Source organism: Elephas maximus, chromosome 1, assembly GCF_024166365.1.
Source record: "Elephas maximus indicus isolate mEleMax1 chromosome 1, mEleMax1 primary haplotype, whole genome shotgun sequence".
NCBI classification, from domain to species: domain Eukaryota; kingdom Metazoa; phylum Chordata; class Mammalia; order Proboscidea; family Elephantidae; genus Elephas; species Elephas maximus.
Genome location: NC_064819.1, coordinates 20522706 through 20529504, shown reverse-complemented (window position 1 = coordinate 20529504; position 6799 = coordinate 20522706).

Genomic DNA, 6799 nt, shown 5'->3' with positions numbered 1-6799 from the left:
GTCGATTCCAACTAATAGCAACCCTATAGGACAGAGTAGAACTGCCCCATAGAGTTTCCAAGGAGCCCCTGGTGGATTCAAATTGCCAACCTTTTGTTTAGGAGCCATAGCACTTAACCACTACAACACCAGGGCTTCCAGATACTCTAATAGAAGCATGGAAATGGGAAAAGAGTAGTTTTCTATTGCTATTGTGACAAATTACCACACACTTGGTGGTTTAAACAAACAAGCAAAAAACCAAACCCATTGCCGTTGAGTCAATTCCTACTCATAGCAACGCTATAGAACTGCGTAGAACTGCCCCATAGAGTTTCCAAGGAAAGCCTGGTGGATTCAAACTGCAGACATAGCTCTTAACCACTATGCCACCTATCTTACAGTTCTGAAGGTCAGAAGTCAGACACAGGACTCACAGGGCTAAAAGCAAGGGGTCGGCAGGGCTGTGTTCTTTCTGGAGGCTTTAGGGGAGAATGACTTTCCTTGCCTTTTCCAGCTTCTAAGGCTGCCTGCATTCCTTAGCTTGTGGCCCCTTCCTCCATCTTCAAAGCCAATAGAATTGTACCTTCAAATCTCTTCCTTTCACTCATCAGGACCCAGGGATTACAACAGGTCCACTAGATAATCCAGAATAATTTCCCCACCTCAAAATCCCTACCTTAATCACATCTACAAAATCCTTTTTGCCATGTAAGGTAACATATTCACAGGTTCTGGGGATTAAGATGGAGACCTGGTGGCGAAGTAGTTTGGCTGCTAACTCTTCAGACAGGGATTGGACTGGACTGTAAAATAGATAATGATACTGGTGAGGAGTGAGCTTCTTGGCTCAAGTAGACACATGAGACTATGTGGGCAGCTCCTGTCTTGAGGGGAGATGAGAAGGCACAGAGGGACAGAAGCTGGCTGAATGGACCGAGGAATACAGGGTGGAGAGAAGGAGTGTGCTATCCAATTAGGGGGAGAGCAACTAGGAGCACATAGCAAGGCGTGTATACGTTTTTGTATGAGAGACTGACTTGATTTGTAAACTTTCACTTAAAGCACAATAAATAAATAAATAAAAAGAGTTTGGCTGCTAACCAAAAAGGTCAGCAGTTTGAATCCACCAGCCACTCCTTGGAAGCCCTATGGGGCAGTTCTACTCTGTCCTGTAGGGCCACTATGAGCCGGAATGGATTCGATGGCAACAGGTTTGGGTTTTTTTTTTGTTTGTTTGTTTGTGGATTAAGACATGGACATCTTGAGCAGGGACATTATTCTGCCTCCCACAGGGAACAACTCACTCTTGCTGGGGATGGTTATGTTTGAATAGATCCTTTCAGGCTTTGCAGGAGTTTTCCTGACATAAATGGGGAAAGAGATTTATAAGAGGAGTGTGCCAGCATACGTGGAGACACAAAAGCATGGCCGCTTTTTGTCTGATTTGGGGTTTGTTTTCTTTCGCAGAAACAGCCAGCCTGTGTCCCATGCCTCTAGTGCTGAGAGGCTCCCTACTTTTCAAGGCAGCCTGTTCCTTCCTGTTGACAGCTCTGATCAGATCAGAGAAGAAATGTCCCTAAATTGATCGCTGATGTTTTCATCACCACTGGAAACATTAGTAGATTTCACAGTGTCGCCCATGAGTTATTTTAGCTGGACATGGCAAGCAGGGGATCTGGTATATCCAGGAGGCTCTCGGAGGCTTGTCCTGGGATAGACTGTGACCTTCCTAGATATATCCATGTAGGTTGTCAGACCAATAACTTATTAAATAGGTAAGTGGATGGATGGATGGACGGACGGACGGACAGATGGATGGTTGGATGGATAGGTAGGCGGGTAGGTAAATAGATGACAGATAGATGGACAGGCAGGCAGGTGGAGGGTGGATGGATGGATGGATGGATGGATGGATGGATGGATGGATGGATGGATGGATGGATGGATGGATGGACAGATGGACAGACAGATACGTAGCTGCTGTCGAGTTGACTCCGACTCGTGGTGACCTTATGTATAACAGACAAAATGTTTCCTGCTCTTGTGTCATCCTCACAATCGCTAGCATGTTTGAGTCCATCACTGCAGCTACTGCGCCAATTCATCTCACTGAGAACCTTCCTCATCTTTTCTGGGTTCTACTTCACCAAACATGATGTCCTTCTCCAGCAACTGATCCTTTCTTATGACGTGTTCAAAGCTAGCTGTTCGGACAATGTTCTGTTGTGATCCCTAAGGTTTTCGTTGGCTAATTTTCAGAAGTAGATTGGCAGGCCTTTCTTCTTAGTCTCAGTCTGAGAGTGTCACTGAAACCTGTCCACCATGGGTAAGCTTGCTGGTCTTTGAAATATCAGTGGCATAGCTTCAAGCACCATGACACCATGCAAACAACAACAGTATGACAAACCGACAGACAGGGGTGGTGTAATAATTTATTAGAACAATACCAGTCCCAAAGCTGGGTGGTCATCAAAATTTTATTGATGCCATCTCTCTATTCCACCCCTACACATCAAATTACTAGACTTTGAGCTGAGGCTAGCTTGAAGGAACAAAAATCCAGAAATACTGACATTTTCCATTTCTCCTTTGATGTCACTGAGAACATAAATTGCTAGGGATTTGGCACCAGGAGGAAGCCCGATTCTCCCTGTAGGTACCTTCTGCCAGAGCAGTAAGCTGGGCATGAATGGGGGACCTGACAGGCCTCAGTCTGGTGGTCCCAGCTGTGGAGGTCCAGAAGAGAGGGTGTGAGCTCTGGGCTCTGGCCTGTGGAGGGCAGACCAGTGAGGTGGGACAGGCTTGCGGGGAAGACCTTGAGGACCTGCATTCCCTGCTACTTCTCTGCCTCCTTTGTAGACATTCGCCACTCCTGGGTCTCCTCTGGGCCAGGCGGGACTGTTCTGGGTTATGCTCTGATTATGCTGGTGGAGGCAACGGAGCAGACCACCCTACCATTTTCCTGGTACATCAGTGACAGTGGAGCCCCCAGGCTTCAGTTTCCAACATGCTTGTACATCCATCACCTTCGATTCGCACAACGGTCCAGTGAGGATGGGGAAACTGAGGCTCTGAGACCCACAGGTTCTGAGATCAGCTTTCTGCTGTTCCCACCACAAAGATGCCTCTCCGAGTGCTCCTGACACTGCTGCTGGGCCAGGGGTGGGCCTGCAGCAACCGTCAACAAGGGCCTGCACTTAGATTCCTATCTCCTTTCTCTCACTTCCTGCCCCTCCCACCTTCACCTCTCTAATTTTTCTTTTGTATCTTTCTATCTTTCTTTCTCTTCTTTTCTCCTTCCTACCAAACCAAAAATCAAACCCGTTGCCTTTGAGGCGATTTTGGTTCACAGTGACACTATAGGACAGTGTAGAACTGCCCCCATACAGTTTCCAAGGAGTGGCTGATAGATTTGAATGCTGACCTTTTGGTTAGCAGCCGAGCTCTTTACTACACCACCAGGGCTCTGGTAGATTCAAACTACCGACCTGAATGCTTAACCACCACACCACCAGGCCTCCTCTCACCAGCTAAGGTACCCACAAATAATGCTCAGCTCTCAGGGAGCCCCTGCTAGGCTTGTAGAAACCCTAGGTCAGGGCGTCTATGGTCATGAACATGAGTACCCTCCTGATGCTGGCACCCTGATCAGCACGTTCCTGGGCTGGGCAGCTGACCCCAACCGCACCAGGAGAAGCAATGAAGGAGGAGGGGTGGCTGTTAGTAATACCTCTACGCCAGAAGCCAGACTTGTGCTCTCGTGACAGCTCTGCCAATCATAACCTCAGGTATGTTACCGCCCCACTCTGGACCTCAGGTTTCTCATCTGTAAAGTGGGATAATAATACCTCTACTTCCCAGGGTGGTGGTGAGGGTTAGGAAAATTGACCTCATGGTGCTAGGTGTGTATTAGATGTTTAATAAAGATTGTTGAATATGGTAGCAGCTGAAACAAAACTCTCTCAAAGGGGAATGCTGGCTGGACCTGGACATAGTGTAGGTGCTGGGGTCGTTGAAGCCAGGAAGCTCCTGGCAACATTCGGGAGAGGGATGGAAAGGGAACGGAGGAGGGGTGTCACTGGCAGAGACTGCTCATTGTTTTTTCCCCTGGGTACCTTGGCCTCTGGTACTCTGGACCCAGCCACTGGACTCAATTAGTGTTGGTCACTTTATGATGTTGATGGAATCATCTTGTAACATTCCAGTTGCCTAATGAGGGTGTGTGGAGCTGCTGTCACCAGGTCTTGGAATCTCCCCGCCTTCAGCACACCCTGGTAGTAATGGTGATTTTTAAAAGCTGGGAAGCCAGAGTGACTTCTCCCCAAACAGACTTGGTCAGTCCACAATTAAGTCAGAAATCAATAATACAAGTTGCCATCAAGTTGATTCCTACTCATGGCAACCCCATGTGTGTCAGATTAGAACTGAGCTCCATAGGGTTTTCAATGGGTGATTTTTTGGAAGTAGATCTACAGGCCTTTTTTCCTAGGCATCTCTGGATGGACTCAACCCTCCAACATTTTGGTTAGCAGCTGAGTGCATTAACCATTTACAACATCCAGCGACTCTGAAATAACAGGTTAAAAAATACATTTGGAATAAAAATCACTCTTCTAAAAACTCATGGTTCAAAGAAAAAATCTTGACGGAAATGAGAAAATACAGAACTAAACAATAACAGAATAACAATAACAATTGTACGACAGCTTAAAACTTGGGGATTGTAGCTAAAGCACAGCATAGGGGAAATTTATAGCCTAAAAAAGAAGAAAAGATAAAAATGAATGGACTAAACATTAAAAAAACAGGAAACTAAAGTCAAAGAAAATAAAGGGAAGGAATAATAAAGACAAAAGCTGACAATAAATGAAATAGAAAACAATAAAATAGAGAGTTGCAACAAGGCCCAAAGTTTGTTCTTAGTAAGAGCTAATAAAATGGACAAAATACTGCGGGATTAATCAAGAACAAAGGAAGAAGGCTCTAAACAATATTAACAGTGTATTAACAGTGACCCTACAGGACAGAGTAGAGCTGCTCCATAGAGTTTTCAAGGAGCGCCTGGCCGATTTGAACTGCTGACCCTTTGGTTAGCAGCCGTAGCACTTAGCCACTATGCCACCAGGGTTTCCTAAACAATATTAGGGATGAAAAAAGAGATAGCTACAGATACAGCAGAGATTTTAAAGTAAAATAAAAGTGCAAAGAACAATTTTAGACTAATGATTTTTGAAAACTTGACAGGAAATGAATATTTTTCTCAAAAATATAATTTAACAAAAGTGAGGGAATAAAAAATTGAATAGATTTATAATCACTGAAAAAAAATTAAATCATTAAAACCAAACCACACACAACTCATATACACTGTGGTCCAGGCTCCAAAATGGCTCCCAGTGATCTTTTCCTCCTGGTTTTCATGCTCTTATCTAGAACCCTCACAATTTTATTAGGGCTAACTTGTGTGAACCAGTAGGATACTACGAAAATGGTGAAGTGTAACTTCCAAGGCTAAGTCATATCTCTCTCTTGGACCATTCACACTGGACGAAACCAGGTGCCATGGCATGAGGACATTCAGTAGCCCTAAGGAGAAGTCTACATGACAAGGAGCTGAGATCTCCCGCCAACAGCCCACAAGTAACTGCCAACAACTATGAGAGTGCACCATTTTGGAAGCAGATTCTCTTGCCCTAGTCAAGCCATGAGATGACTGTAGCTCCAGTCAATATCTGGACGGCAACCTCATGAGAGGCCTGAGCCAGACCCACTCAGCTAAGCCACCCTCAAATTTCTAACCCTCAGAGACTGTGAGATAATAATTTTTTGATGTTGTTGTTATAAGCCACTAAGGAGTCCCTGGATGGTGCAAACAGTTAAGCACTCCCGTAATAGCCAAAAGGTTGGTGGTTTAAACCCACCCTGAGGCACCTGGGAAGACTAGAAGGTGATTTGCTTCCAAATGGTCACAGCCTTGAAAACCCTATAGAGTTGTTCTACTCTTCTCACATGGGGTTGCCATGAGTTGGAATTGACTCAACGGCAACCAACAACAACAAGGGTTGGGATACTTGTTATACAGCAGTAGGTAACGGATACACATACACAATAACATAGGCCACGATAGTTTGACAGAGGAGTTCTACAAAACATTCAAAGAACAAGTAATCCTGCTTTTTGCAAACTGTTCCAGAGAGATTGTTCACTGCCCTTTTATTAGGCTGGCATAATCCAGATACTAAAACCAGTGAAGGATATCATTTTATAGAAATTTACAAGCAAATCTCACTCATGAACAGAAAAGAAAACTTCTACACAAAACATTAGCAAATTGAATATAGCCGTGTCTTTTTAAAATGTGTGGCTAAGTTTGGTTTACCTCAGAAATGCCAAGAATGAATTTACCTTTAAAAACCAATACATTTATTCACCATTTGGACACACCAAAGGAGAAAAACCATGGGAACATCTTAATAGCTGAAGAAAAAGACATCTCCATAAATGAAGAAAATGACATTTGATAAAATTTAACACCTATTAAAAAAAAAAAGAAAAAATACATAGCAAACTAGAGCTAGACAAGATTAGCATCTTAGTGCAGGGTGTGTCTTATGCCACATTTATTGATGGCACATTAGGGGCATTCCCTTGGCAATCGGGAATGGTTTTAAGGATGCTCGCTGACACCCTTTGTATTCAACCCTGTAAGTTTTAGCCACTGCAGACAAAAATTTTAAAAATAAATAAAAAGTATAAGGTTTTAACGGGAAGAAGCAAACTGGTAGAATTACTGCTAGATATATGATAATTATTTAAA